We start from the raw sequence: 12,086 nt of genomic DNA, 5'->3' as shown, positions 1-12,086 counted from the left end.
GGCAGTTTGATGGATTGTTGATAACAATCTTGATCAATTTGTTCTCTAAACCAGATGAAATATTTCCTCCCAAGACAAGAAAAGAAGAATCAGGTCTCCTCAGAGATTATGTGTGTGTCTTGTTTTGGAGGAGGGACTGATCCAGGTTCAGTTTAGTGAGCCTCTTTATTAACCCTGGAGGATACAGCTGACTAGGCAGAAAAAATTTAACTTATTGATTACTGCTGTTTTCCTGCAGGACAGTGGCTGCCATACTGAGGTCATTACTAAGCCACTACCTCAGACATGTCTCTTGAAATTTATGGGGTTTAATAACATGAAGAAGTGACATTATACCATTACATATGATGTGTTTTTTTTTTTCATTTTGTGAGAGTGAAAAAGATGGAAAATATTAGAGATAATCAAAAGAAAGATAAAGCAAAAGCAACTACTGCAAGTCAGGTAGCTTTGATATAAATGGATTTTTTTCAAGAAATATTTAAGAATAAAAATTTGAAAAAATATTAAAAAAAAATAAAACTATAAATACATGTATGAGTCAAATGATATATGAAGTAATGTGTCTTTAATTGTTTGAAACTTATGCAGTGAAATCATATTTAAACAGAGAAATATATCAGTTATAATGAAGTTACATCGCTCGACAGGGGTTTTATTTTGAAATCGGTGAGCGGAAGTTGTCGGTGTTGTTTGTAACTTGACCTCGTGCTGAGGCTCCTCAGAGCAAACATGGACGTCACATGTATGAGAATGACCTAACCATGATCCTTCCAGTCCTCTGTGGGAAAACCAGCAGACACAACAAGGTACGAGACGACTTATTACATATTTACCGACTTTATCTTGTCGTACAAACGGACCAGGTAACGGTTCACGTCTGAAAGCAGCCGCCTGGTTAGCCAGCTAACAACGGAGGGGGTTAGCAGAAGATGTGCCGTTTAACGGGAACGTTGGAGCGCTCATTATCGGACACACCTCCGTCGGAAGCACTTCTTTCGTTTTCTCCCCGAAATATTGAACCGCCGGACGGGCAGCGTTAAAGACGAGACAGGCCCGCTGTATTTTACCGGTTTATTTAACGTATATAAATGCCTTTCACGTTGGCTAGCGGCCCGAGTCACTCATGTCGGTGAATTCTCAATAAATGTCTCGTCTGTGTGTTTGTTAATTTTAAACGGTGCTGCAGCAGAATGAGAACGGCCTGTTCCTGGTGTTTAAATAAAACCGTGTTTAAGTCGTAATTTATCTCAAAATGTACTAAACCCGACCAGGCGGGGTTTTAGAGTGCGTCCGAAAATGGAACTCGGTGCTTTTTCTGACTCCGGGGTTACATTGCGTTGCAGCGGCTGCGACCATCGTCTGTCACACGGGTGAACTGACGCATGAGACACGAACACAGGCTGTTTCGGATCGTAGTCACCGGAGGTTTATTAGTGGAAGAGTTAGAGGGATGGACGTTTGTGGAGATAAATGGGAAGTTGTGTCCGATAATGGAACCCGAGTGAAGGTGGTTGAGGTTTTTAAATCTCCAGCAGCTGCTCCGGCCTGTTTGTTGCAGTGCAGCTCCTCTCCATCAGCTTCAGAGGATTCCTGCAGACTCTGTGGTTCCAAGAGGATCTGCCGGTCTGTCTGTCTGTCTGCCTGTCTGTCTGTCTGTCTGTCTGTCTGTAGTTGTCTGACTGTTGGTTTCTGCTGGAGCATCATCATAGAGACTGACCTTAACAGTGAGCAGGTTTTCCAGGATCAGATCAAGGTTAATAGCATCAAGAAAAACCTGAAACCAAATTAAATACATTTTTTTTATCAAAAATAAAAGAAAATATAAAAAGAAAAAAAAGAATCTGTTTTTAAGTCAATTCAAACATAATTTAAAATCAGGTAATCCCAAAACTAAGTGAAATACAATAACAACGGTCAAAGGTGAAGTCAATCTTGTATTTATCAGTTTTTCTTTTATAATTTGATTTCTACTCTTGAATGCATCATCACTCCTGTTGTATTTACCGTTACTATTCATTACAAAAGCACAAACATTTGTCTGATTAATTAACGTTAAAAAAAAAAAAAAATTCAAGTGTCATGATATTTAACATTGACGACCTGCTAGACCCACAATTACCTGCATACGCCCCCAGTCTTTGCTGCATTATTCATAGACAGTCAGTCCTGTGGCTGAACCACTGATCGATTTATGATTTGGGGAGTTGTCACATCATTAGAGCCCAATGTGATGGCCTTAAATCTCTTGTTTTATCCAAAAATATTTTATTTAATCTTTTGTATGATAAAACCAAGTAGCAAATCATCCTATTTGAGAAGCTAGAACAAAGAAGAAAAGAAAAATATTTTGTGTTTTTGCTTGAAATTCACTTAAATAATCACATAAAAAGATAGTTGCTGATAAATTTTCTTTTAATTGAGCAAATGGCAAATCGTTGTAGCTTTAATTTTGTCCAGTGTTTTAACCTTAAAACTAAAAAATTGCTCAAGTATAATATGTTGCACATTGATCTATAACCTACTATGTGTTCATTGAATGTATTGAGCCGCTTGATGTTTTTCCATACAAACAGCACGGGACAGTTCAGCATGAATACAGTTATTATTGCGTTTATTCAGTCATTCTTAAGAAAGAATTGAACATATTTTAACATCTCGTCAAAAACTGATTACTTTATCAAAAATATCAAAAATTTGAGAAAAATTTGACATTTTTGCTTCATAATTAACTTAATTGATAACTCGATTCTCAAATGAAATAATTTTTTGTTGATCAGCTATCAGTTAATCAATTTATTGTTGCAGTATTAGTCCAGCATTTTTACTAAACACAGATGTGATTTGTGTGTTTTTTAATTAATTCTGTCAGCTGTTTATTAATTTTTTGTCTTTATTTAGTTAAGTTTTAGTTTTTTAGATTCATTTTTTAATGAATCACAAATCAGCTTCACCAGTAGTTTTTAAATTGATCTTGTGGAAAATCAGTTTAGGATTCTTCGAACTTAACCAGCCCTGATCTCCTTGTTTCCTTTTGTCATTTTACTGCATCAAAGTAAAGCAAAAAATAAAAATAAACTCTTCTGTTATTTCATGACATAAACTGCAGCGGATACTGGTTGTTTTTGAGGAATGTAATATGTATTTCTTATGGAGCAGCAATGGCAACATTATCTGAATTTTAAGTCCAGTTTCAAATCCAGCTCATGCACTTTGCTGCATGTCCTCCCCTCTGTCCCAACCTGTCCTGTGATTGTCCTAAAACAAAAAGGCAAAAAAAACTGCTCAAAAAAGAACTTAGGGAAAAAAAAATAGAATTAAATAATAGTTTATACTAGAATTATTACCGAATTATTACATAATACTGATAAAGGTTAGAGATTCAACAAAGATGCTTCAGATATCCTAACCTCTCATCTGTAGGTGACGCAGACTCTGTCAGAAACCTTGAGATGGATCCAGGTGCAGGTGGATCCTCACACTTGCTCACATGTTAAGACTCTGAGTTTTCTCAACATAGAGACGTGTGGTTTTTAATCTGAGACTGCTCAATGTGTGTGTAGGTTGTGTGTGTTTGGAGGATTTGGGACAGTAACATGTTGCTGCAGGGCTCTTTCCTCACACAGTTCTACTTCACTCTGCTGCTAAATATAAAATCTGCTCTGTGGTGTCTGATCTTCAGCACAGGAATCAGGTCAAATATTCACCTGCAGAAAGTTGTCTGTCTGAAAAACAAATTTCTTTTACATCATGAAGCTCTGGTTCATTTGATTTGTCCATTGGTTTGAATGCAAACTGTATGTATACAAATTGAATTTTTCCTCTTTTTAGTTTGTTGACAGAAGCTGTACGACACACACTGACACACGCACACACTCTCTGCAGGTGAACACTGTAAAACATGTGCAGGCAGCAGGATACCTGAGATAACACTGTGGGGACGTGTCGCCTCTTGTAAAGAATGTGTCACTGCAGAGTGAGGACTGTGTCTGATATCAGAGCTCAGAGATTCTGCAGGGTCTGGGTTTAGAGGAAGAATAAGAAACAGCTCAGTTTCTTTCAGCTAGGGGAAAGTTTCCTCTGGAGCCCTTTACTTTCCAGAAGTGCAGCTCATTACATGAACATGATGCAGGCCTAACACAGTGGTCTCATGTCTGAGGGCTGCATAGAGAAAACCACCATGAAGAGCTAGTTTTAAGTTGGTCATCCATGAAAAGAATAGTTTCATCAATATTTACTTATAAGTTATAATCTGTAACTTTTTCATATTAAAGTGATTAAAAACAACGAGACTTATGTTCTATATGTTGTTAAGAAACCAGAGAATTAGTGATTTTAATCATGGTAATGGTTTCGTTGGTCGCCTCTGAATGATGTCATCCTCAATGATCATGTGTCAGTGTTGCGATTTCCTGCCAGAAGCTCAAAATTTACTTTTATCTAGTTTTAAACCAAATTTTTAAAGTTGCTCTCCAGACATGTTTTAAACTCTCTAATTGGAGAAGCTGACAGTAACAGTGGTGAAAATTATTCCTGTGATTCCGCACGACTTCACACTGTCACTCGACGTTGTCTTTTGATTTTGTTTTGATTGCGAGACCTTTGGCGACAGAAGTTACAGACTGTGAGTTTAAGTGAAACCTGTGTCTGAAAATTAAAAAGCCTTCACTTTAACAGTTAGTCAGAGGCAGCAGTATCTCAAAAAGCCGTTAGAGGAGAGTGTGATCACAGGTTTTATTGCCTCGACTTTACCTACAGACAGAGCTGGGGATCATGGGAAATGTCTTAACAGAAGCTGCTGTACGGGAGCTTCAGCTGAAGAAAATGGTTTTAAATATAGAAGATTTTTTTGGTCTAAGAACAAGATTACAGATGTGACCAGACATCCACGGTGTTTAATTCTCAGTGTTACTGACACATTTCAGAATCGAGGTTAGACAGAGACGGAGGTTACACAGCTGAGCAGCATCCATTCAAACTAAGAAGTGCTTCATTTGAAAACATTATCAGACATGAATTCTTATGACGTGAGGAGTCAGACTTTATTTTTCCTACAGTCTTTTTTTGTACCTACAGTCCTTAGATTCTACTATAAATCATACAGATGTTGAAGACAGTGAAACAACTATCCACCCATTCATTTTCTGCACCAGATGATCCACTTCTGGGTCGTAGGGGGCCCGCAGCATGTCCCAGCATGCACTAGGTGAGAGGCAGTATAGACAGACAACACAACACATTTCCAGTTCAGCCAGAGACAGAGAGAGAATTAAACTGTAAAATCTAGAGTTATATCAAACGGTCTTTGCTGTAGACCGGCTCATCTACATTCCTGTTGCGCTGCATTCACTGTCTCCCATTTAAGCGCAGAAACATGAACGACTCTTTTCAGGAGGTTGTGTAACCCTCACGTGCAGAGCGGGGGCTCCTCGAAGTTCATTATTCTCTGAGGACGACAACACCCTTTAAACATTTTTACTATTCTGCATCACAGTGTTTCCTGAAGGGTGTGCACACAAAGTCGTGAAACTGTATTTTCAGTTTTTATCACCATGGATCAAAGGGAGGAATCTAATTTTATATTTATATTTTTTTAAATTGTCAAAAATCCCATTTGTCCTGTTGTCCTTAGTCGTCGTTTCAGGTTCACAAATGTGACTTTTTGTGTTGTTGGTCAGAAACAAGACATTAGAAGACGTTACTTTGGTCTGTGGAAATTATGATGGATTTTATGTGATTTTCTGGCATTTTACAGACAACAATTATTTTCTTCTTCTGTGTTTTATTTGAAGTGTTGATCCATCAGAAGATATAAAAACCATCTCAGTGTAGTTTTACATCTCCTCTCTCAGGCTTCTCTCTGCAGCTCTAGTAACAACAGGTCGGTGAGCCAATCAGAAGAGAGGAGGCTCTGAGCCTCTCTTCTGATTGGCTGACTCTTTTCTGACTGATCCAATATAAATATATCAGATTTCAGGTAAAACACTCAGAGAAACCAAATCCTTTAAGGTTTGGATGGTGGGTCCAGGTGGGCGGGGCTTGGTGACTGCTTTGTTGTGACATCACAAAGTTCCAGAAGTCCTGACGGCTGGTTTTAAGGCTCAGTTTCTGAATACAGGCTGTGTGCATTTCTCTGTGGACTGAGGCTTTGATACTCTCATATATATATATATATATATATATATAAAATGTATGTTTATATATATATAGTAGTATGTATATTTATAGTATTAATACAGAACTACACCTGCTTTATAATCAAACAACACATGGACATCTACCTTTAGACTGGATGGAGCTTTAATCAAAAATAATTCAATAATGAAAATAATCATTAGTTGCAGACCAGATTTCAGCTCTCTGTTGTCACTTGTTGTGTTGCTGTGACCTCTGACCTGTTTACTGTCAGCTGATTATGTTGTTGTTGTTGGATTTTAAACTCACCATTGTTGTATTTCACTCTGCATGAGGTTGTCTGGAGAATGACATCAGAGCGACGTGTGTGTGTGTGTGTGTGTGTGTGTGTGTGTGTGTGTGTGTGTGTGTGTGTGTGTGTGTGTGTGTGTGTGTGTTAGGGTTAGTGTTCAATAGCCCTCAGTAGTGTTGGTCTGTAGCCAGCCTTCATCCTCAGTCACCATCTGTGAGAGAATCACTCACAGCTCCTTGTTTATTTCTGCTATAGAGTGGATTAGTCAATTAATCAATGAATTAATTGAACAATCTTTATTGTCAACTTGATAAGTTGTCAATTTTTTAGCAAAAAAAGTAGCTGGTTCTTTCATATCCAGTGTGAAGTCCCTTTTTTTTTCTTTTTTTTTCTTTTTTTTTTTTCTTTTTTACAGTTTTTTACTCAGACACTTTAATTGCTCTTAAAAATCTTCTTAATGTTGCAAAAATAATGACAACAGGTTATTGAAGCATTTCAAGAGGTCTCAGGTTAAACTAGATCAACTCATAATTATTTTCGTTGTTGATTAATGTCTTTGTCTGTAAAATATCTGAAAACTGTTAAAAAATGCCAGTTTCCCAGAGTCCAGGGTGACAATATAATATATTTCTAATATAATAATATGTTAATGATAAAGTTTATTTATATAGCCCCTATCAAAATCCGAGATTACAAAGTGCTTCTCAAGGATCTAATAATAAAACAAACACATGCAGTGAAATTACTCAAGATAAAACAATAAAAACTAAATAAAAATAGAAAAACAAATAATAATAAAATCAAATTTTAGTAAAATATTTAAAAGAGATTATTCAAAAGCTTTGTGAAAGAAATGTATTTTTAGAAGCGATTTAAAAGAAGGTATATTATTGTTTATTATGTTTCAGGTATAAGCGATGCTGCCACTAAACAGCAGTTCAAACTTTTATTTATCAAGCCAATGTACAGTAAGTAAAGCAGTGAGATGAGGGTCTGACTCAGCAGCAGGGCAGACTGTGCAAAACTGCAAAAAAAAAAGAAAAATATTGCGACATTCAATATGATCGAATAGCGATATGATCGAATATTGGCCCAGCCGTAGTTGCAGCTCTGTTAAACTATTTAACTTTTTATAAGAAGAATATATGATTCTTTGATTCTTTGTGAAAATCTTTGCCTGCCAGTGTTCAGTATAAAGTGACTGTGAGGACCAGCTTCCTGTCCACACTAAACCCTGTGTGTTCGTTTGTTCCTCTGGTTGTTGTTTACGTCATGAACATGGCATCATCTCATGTGAATTAATTTTGGGAAGCGGCTGTGTGTCCTCTCAGTCCTCCTGATGCTACTGTTCATAAAATGAGCTGCCGCTCTGTGGACGCTCTAAATTTAGACTCTGGATATTTAAATCTCCTCCAGGAGTCTGCAGCCGTTTCAGCTCCTCCACTTTCAGCTCTGCTCTCTGAGTCTGTCTGTAATAATCCAGTCCGGCTACAGACGAGTCCTCCTCTAAAACCTGAATGATGATTACCGTTTACTGCAGAGACAGTGAAGTGTTTCTGTTGGAAATGTTTTTGTTGTCAGCAGCTGAGATTAGAAAGCAGCAGGGAGCTTCACCAACTGTCACATTGGTCAGTGTTTTCTGCGGAGGCTTTAAATAGCCAAACCTGGTGTTAGCACTTTTAAGACGGCCTGCACCGAGGCCCCAGGGCCTCCTGACGCTGCCTGAGCACAGCTTACTCAGTTCAGGACAACACAGTGGGAGGTACAGCCTCCACAGTCATGGTCTGAAGACACTTTTACAGCAAAAAAAAAATAGGTGAATCTTCCACCCAGGAGACCACTGCTTTGGTCCAATACATCAAATACATGCATGTGAACTGAACTGAAGACTGAACAGCAGGATAACTGTAAAACTACATGGTTTGTGGCCTCATGTGCAAACAAGGCTGTCATTGTTACACATGTTCAACCTGTACAGCGATGAACTGTCAGTACCAGGTGTTTCAGGCGACATCCACACTACTACGTTTTATTTTCAAAACTCATACCTTTTACTACGTATACTGTCCACACTACTCTGGAGTTTCCGAGCCACTGAAACAGAGACTTTTGGAAACGCTGCTGGACACGTTTTTAGTTTGACCGGGGTTACGTTGTAGTCTGGCCAGGCAGAGACTTTTGGAAATGACTAGGGCAACCTAGTATGTGGCTGGACTGCGTATGGTCAAATCTTGATTTTATAACTGCGAGTTCGTCTGACAAACTCACCAAACACATAAATTAAAGACAGACTGATCTGTGATTTCAGCTGTATTTACTTACTTAAACACTCAGAGAGAAAGTTAGGAGAGACAGACTATCTTCCTTTTTTAGGTCATTTTTTCAGGCTTTTGACTTTATTACAGTCATAGTGATAAAGACAGACAGGAAAATTGGAGAGAGAGAGAGGATGACACATAGCAAAGGGCCACAGGCCAGATTCAAACCCGTCCTGTCGGGGCATAGAATAAACCCAGGGCAAGCGCCCTACTAGGTGAGCTACTGAGGCACAGGCTCTGAGGTAAATTATATTTCTTATTTAGTCTCTCACACAAAGCACAGCCTCTGTCTGGATGCACAATAGTTTAGTCTTTACTTACTTCAACTCCAGAACGTAACAGACTTTTTTTAGACGCAGGTCTTTATGTCTGACTCCCTCTGTTTGATATGTAGAGTTGGTCATAGTTGTTAGTACGAAGCCTCATTCGATGACTTCCCTCTCTCCTGCTCTCTCTGCTCGGTGTGTCTTTTATTTAGTTATTCCTCTCTCTCCTTCAGTGATAATGAGACATGGAATCAAAGTAATTCATTTGCTGTAATGGAGGCGAAGCTCAGTGTATTGGAAGTGCTCCTTCTCTTCCCTGCAGTGCCCGAGCAGCCGGGAAAACAGAGGCTCTGTAGACTGCTGCTCGACACTCTACTGAGCAGTGGTGGAAATATCGGACAGGGACATTTGCAATTATAGGGCGGACCCTGCTGTTGCAGTCCGGCCAACAGTGACAGAGACACACACGTTTCGCCTCCTGATTGGCTCTCAATGGCCTTGACTTACCAGTGGTGAATACAACATGGATAAAGAAATTAAAAGTGTTACTGTCCTTGTCGTCTTTGCTAGCAGCAGCTGTTCAGTTAAATTCTGCATTTTAACACTACAGCTGTCTTTGCTGTTCTTTGTTCAGAGTATTTTCTGCAACAACCGCAATCTGAGTAGACAATCTGCTTCCTGTTCACAATGGCACATGCATGCCCAGTGTACGTGTAGTGGTCATGAGATATGTGTTTTCAGGTGTGTTAGCATGGACGGAGAAAACGCAGTTTCAATTTTTCCTTTTCATGTTGCCGTAGTCTAATAATGGCAGAGGAAAACCTGGATCTGGACAGAGAAAAATGAAGGCACTGAATCCTGTAGAGAAATTCAGTGACTCACAGGAAGTCATGATGTTATTAAAATGAAACCATTTACATGCGTTTGGATGAGGTGTTTAGTTTATTTCTTCTTTTGTGATTAGTATTGATACCAGTGTCAGACACACTGGGTTTTCTGCAGTGTTGAAGTCAAAGTAACACTAAACAATAGCACTAGTGATGAGATATCGAAACCAAGAGACGTCAGCTGGAGAAGGAAGTTGTTAACTCAAGAGGTTTTTCCCTCTTGAAGTGAGGTTAGTGATGAAATCAGACAGGTTAACCATCAGAGTTCTTCACAGAAGCTTTGAGAGATTTCTCGCTTAAACAGAAGTGACATTAATAATTACTCATAAGGCATTTTATTTCCCTGTGGGTGTTTAAGCTTTTTTACTGTTACACCCACAAACTTTTCTCCTATCTTCTCCTGCTTTCAGAAATGAGAATAAATATGTTTCCTGCCCTGTCTCAACAGATTAGGTTTTAAAATCACCTCTCACAAACATTAGAGGCTAAAAATGCATATTAAAAAATGCAGTTATATCTTTTTGAGATTTATTAGAGGAACTGCATCTCTGATAAGGCTGTACCTAACAGTGGTAATTATGTTAAATAGTTTTAAATGTATAATCCCAGAGACTAAAGTCATGACAAGGGGGGAGAGAAGGGTGTGGCACTGACAGTTGGGTGGGTCCGTGTTTTGATTATTTCAGGTTATTCTGTCTGTTTGGTGAGGTCTGGCTTTAAATACTGTGATACCCATGAGCCTCAGAGACAAAATTCATGATACTTTGTTGTTTCCTGTTGGAAATCACAGTTGACTTCTCTCCCTCAGTTTTTACATCCACATGCTGCTTTAACTTTTGACTGTTTATCAAACAACCAGATATTTTCTAACCAGTTGTTCATCATTAATTCTGGGGATTTAACCAGGAGAGCTTCATGTCCATTCAAAGAGGGAGAGAGAGAGAACTGTAAATCACCCAACATGATATATGACTCAGTGGGATTATAGAAATCAGTCATGTGACTCCATCGGCGATGTCATCCATTATCTCACTGAACATGTTGAGAGATGAAGACTGGTGTGTTAGACACTGGGATTCCCTGAGAAGACAAAGAGCTGTTGTGGTCCGCCGCCCCCACCCCCACCCCTCGTACCAGTTCACTCACAGCTCTGACACACAGATATGCCCGCTGTGTGTGTATGTGTGGTGGAGATGTCACCTTCACTTCTTTGGGAAAAAAACAAAAAAACTTTCCTTCCTCTTCAGCTGTATCTCACTCAGCTGTGCTTTTTTACTGGCTGAGAAACTGGAAATGAAAGCTCTACTTTCCTCCGTCGCAGCACCACTCACTTCCTAGTGACTAACTGTCAAAACGAGACCTAAAGCTCCTGACAGCTCTTCAGGTAGGACTGCTCGCAGACTGCCGGAGACCAGGACCGTTTGTGACTGTTGACGTGACTGGAAGAAAGACTTGCAGTAAGAAAACATCATTTCTTTTAAATGGAGACAACAAAGATAAGCGTTGTTGTTAGTGAATGTATGTGATGAAGGGGTTTTTGTTAACACTGAGAAGAGCAGCGTGTCATCAGTTCTGAACAAAAGCCTCATCACAACCACAAACAAACAAACGGTGGTTTGGTTTTTTCTGGTTGGTCACACTCTCACCTCATTACTATTACTAAATTAATTTGCTTCCTAATTCATCTGTTACTTGACTGAAAAGGAATACACAACAATTTTGATAATTGAAGATTGTCATCTGAGAGGCTCTTCTTCTGTGTTTTATTTGAAGTGTTGATCCATAAGAAGACATAAAAACCATCCCAGTGTAGTTTTACATCTCCTCTCTCAGGCTTCTCTCTGGAGCTCTAGTAACAACAGGTCGGTGAGCCAATCAGAAGAGAGGAGGCTCTGAGCCTCTCTTAAGATTTTTTTTCTGAGTGATCCAATATAAATATATCAGATTTCAGGTAAAAACACTCAGAGAAACCAAATCCTTTAAGGTTTGGATGGTGGGTCCAGGTGGGCGGGGCTTGGTGACTGCTTTGTTGTGACATCACAAAGTTCCAGAAGTCCTGACGGCTGGTTTTAAGGCTCAGTTTCTGAATACAGGCTGTGTGCATTTCTCTGTGGACTGAGGCTTTGATACTTTCACATTATTAATATAGAACCTAGAGCTGATCTATAATCACACTACACATGGACAC

General features: G+C 39.0%; 1 protein-coding gene across 3 annotated transcripts in view; it reads left to right on the top strand.

Moving 5' to 3' along the window:
• Nucleotides 1-693: 693 nt before the first annotated feature.
• The window catches only part of dennd4b (DENN/MADD domain containing 4B), a 45,563-nt gene continuing 34,170 nt past the window's right edge, over nt 694-12,086 (top strand). For 2 of the 3 annotated variants that reach the window (XM_087174949.1, XM_023409621.2), the window contains exon 1: nt 694-809. The gene's annotated coding sequence lies outside the window, so the exon portion shown is untranslated. Of the gene's footprint in view, nt 810-11,206; nt 11,356-12,086 lie in introns of those variants that run through there. The other variant, XM_087174948.1, reaches the window with a different exon arrangement.

The sequence above is a fragment of the Seriola lalandi genome, unplaced genomic scaffold (genome assembly GCF_002814215.2).
Source record: "Seriola lalandi dorsalis isolate HSWRI2012SDOR001 ecotype SW California unplaced genomic scaffold, Sedor1 jcf7180002054400, whole genome shotgun sequence".
NCBI classification, from domain to species: Eukaryota; Metazoa; Chordata; class Actinopteri; order Carangiformes; family Carangidae; genus Seriola; species Seriola lalandi.
This window is presented reverse-complemented; position numbering and strand designations above follow the sequence as displayed.